This window comes from Limulus polyphemus, unplaced genomic scaffold, assembly GCF_000517525.1.
Source record: "Limulus polyphemus unplaced genomic scaffold, Limulus_polyphemus-2.1.2 Scaffold1084, whole genome shotgun sequence".
NCBI lineage: Eukaryota > Metazoa > Arthropoda > Merostomata > Xiphosura > Limulidae > Limulus > Limulus polyphemus.
Window position 1 is genome coordinate 5617 of NW_013666694.1, and position 3360 is coordinate 8976.

General features: G+C 29.6%; 1 protein-coding gene across 1 annotated transcript in view; it reads left to right on the plus strand.

Moving 5' to 3' along the window:
- The window catches only part of LOC111086421 (E3 ubiquitin-protein ligase MARCH6-like), a gene marked incomplete at its 5' end in the record, with an annotated part of 52873 nt that overhangs the window by 2904 nt on the left and 46609 nt on the right, over positions 1–3360 (plus strand). The window lies entirely within an intron of this gene.

A 3360-nucleotide genomic window follows, 5' to 3' on the forward strand; every position in this document is an offset into this window, starting at 1 on the left:
GACTTAACAAGTGTCTTAGGTGGATCAATATCAATTCCAACAGGTGGGCCCTTGGCAGGACCGTTTTCCGGCTAATGTCACTGGAACAAAATTTGCTGAAACATCGTTGACACTTCCGGACGTTCAAAATATTCCCATAAACTTTTGGATATTCTTTGTGGCTACAGAGGCATTGTTTTCATTCTTGTTTTTAAACAGCATTACATGCCAAATTTGTGTCTCGTTGTGTTCCATCACTGTAAGGGAGTAGTGTATACTAAACTTTACACATTATATAGGCCACACAACGTGATGCTTAGGTGGTTCGCTTAACTATCATACATGATGTATGTTTTTTGGGGGGGGATTAAAGTATTAAAGTGTTCCAAAATGCGACATTAATTTCTTGATGACCTAATACGTTCTTGTACAATATTAAGCATTATAGCCATACTTCTTATAGTCAGAATGGATGTTATTTCGAAAGAATGACAAAAGAACAAAGGCAGCTAGAATGAAATCAACTTGTATGAAAACTACACATACAAAGAATAACTAATAAATGTAGAATAATACTATCTTAAAATAGAAAAGCATGGTATGTTTATATATTCCTTGTTATTGGTAGGCATGGAAGGATGAGTCATTTGTCAAGAAAAAAAAGGAATTACAAACAAAATGTTAAAATTCTTTTCAGTGTGGTCTAATTTTGACAGGCACCTTACTAGTAATCTGTTATACATTTTTTCTATGAAAGTTGAATTCAGACAAAATATTATATACAATAATTCAATTAATAGATTACTTTTTAGCTTTCCATTATGTGTTAATACACCTCTTAAGCAATATTTACTTGATTTTTATATGATAAAAAAAAGCTTTCACAAAACTATATTGCACTCTTTTGCTTTTCAAATTTCAAAGTTTTGTGGTATATTCCCCATAGACCTCTGTCTACCTGGACTGGGCTCTGGGAATAAAATGTAGGGGCAAGATTCAAAACAATATTGAAAGTACTTTATGTTTTTACAAAATCTAACTGTCCATGAACCTGTAGGTACTATATCTGAAATCGAATTTTAATATATGGTTAATTTAAAAAAAAAACAATATGGTGACAATAAATAGAAGTAAAAAGAATAAAAAAGCAAGAAAGAGATTTTCATATCTGTATGTGGTAGTCTCACAGAAGTCAAATATTACCAAAATTCATCAATAAAATAGTGCTTAATTTTTTCATAACAACAAAAATCATAATATGTGTGTAGTTCACTCAAACATATCAATAAAAAATATTTAATGCAGTTTGCTAAAACTAGGAATTATAAGCATTATGAAAGAAAATAATGTAAAAAATACTAATTTTTTGTCGAAAGAAAGTATAGTAGCAATTAAAGCCTATCAAGGTCAAACACTTAACAATGGATAAAATTAACTTATAATGCATAAGTTGGAAAACAAGAACTATGAAGAAAAGGAAATTATATAAAAATAAGTTTGTTTGTTGGACATGAATGCTATCTGTGCTAGTTGACCATAATTTGGAAGTGATAGACTAAAGGGAAGGCAGGTAGTCAACACCATCGATTGCCAACTTTTGAGTTGCTCTTAAGTTGTCAGATTGAGTAGAGATTTGAATGCCACTCTCATATCACAACCATGGCCCCATATTCTGAAGTATGATTTTTTTATTATTATTTGTGTGTGTGTATGTGTTTGTGTGTAATGGGACACAAACCATGGAACCTCAGCTCCACAGTTCAGGATGCTTACTTAATTAAAGAGTGTTTCATTTTGGTATGGAACTTTGTGATTGAAAAATATAACTTTTGTACACTGTAGGTTGTCCATACAATGTAGAATATGCTGACCCATTCACATGTTAACCATTTTAGGAAATTACAGTATAGTTTGGCTTTTATGTTACTTTTGTTTTGTTACTAAATGTGTGATCTGAGTAGTGTATCTCAAAATGTGTTTATGGACTACTGATTTGTGATTTGCTTCATAAACTTTGATTCTCCTGAGATTGTTTTTTCATCCAATTGTATTTTTCCTCTATTAAAGTGACCTAGCTTGTTTGTTTTTTGTTTTTTTTGTTAAAAGTTTACTTAAAATTTAGAAGTTTGATATCCTGTTTTTTCCATTCCTCATACAAGTAATAAATGAGATTATTTTGTCTTGTCTTTAGGTTTTGCATATTTTGTAATTGATTTTTTTACTGCCTTAATTTTAAAATAATGGTCAACTATTATTCTAACCAATTGCAGTTTATAATCTTAAAAATCACCTATTTAAGGTTTACTGTTTGTCATAAATGTGAAACTTCTTGTAATATGGCCTCTGTTTAGCCATATCTGGTATTTTTATTTATACACAACAAGTAAAAAACTTGATTTTACCTTCAACTATCTTGTGATTAGAAATTAGAGTTTTTATTGAAACTGCATTAGTTTTTAGGAGCATATTAAGTATCCCACACTTTCTTATGAACTATCTTATGGGAAATCACCAATGTCTATTGTAAGCCAGGTAGAAAATATCAATTTATAGAGTGAAACAAATTCCAGTAGTGAGTTGGAGACTATTTCTAATAAGAATTAGCATAAGTACTTAATTTACCTTTTCACATGCAATCATATGGAAAAGTTTATAAATATTATCTGATAGTTCTCTGTGTAAACTTTTTGATGAAATCCTGATGTAGAGCTTAGTAGTTAATTATCTTAGTTCTGATTATTAGATATATTATTCTAACCTTAGTTTGTTTGATCTATTAAATATTGCAGTTGACTGATTTATGTCTGGATGTTAAAAACATGTAGGTAATTTATATAGAGCAGTCATCACAGTTGTGATGATACAATGATGAGAGCTTAGGCCTTACAGCTTCTTCATTCATCATCAGTGTATTCTTATGATGGCCTTGAGCATATGGACTATTTCTCTGCAGTATAATTTCTAAAGGTGTAGTGATACAGTGAAATGATATGAGTATCATATTGTGAAACCATGATACGATTGTATTGATACATCATCCGATACAATAAGATTTATGTATCTTCACAAAATTTGGCAAGCTTTCAGTAAACATTATATCTTTTGTGCAGAAAAAAATCAGAATTTCTGATTTAGTGTTTTTACTAAAAATTAATGATAAAGGAAGATGAGTATTGAGTACTATATGTTGTCTTCATTTCTTTTATCAAAAATAGTAAATGCAAAGTAACATAAAAAAAATTATCAATAACAAAATAGATAGACAGATATTAACTTTTTTTATTTTACTTTACTTCTCTGGCACTTAGTTGATCAAACCTGAGAATTTGAAAAAGCAGTGTAAAGTGTGAAGTACTTAAATAAGACAATGTTAGTAATATA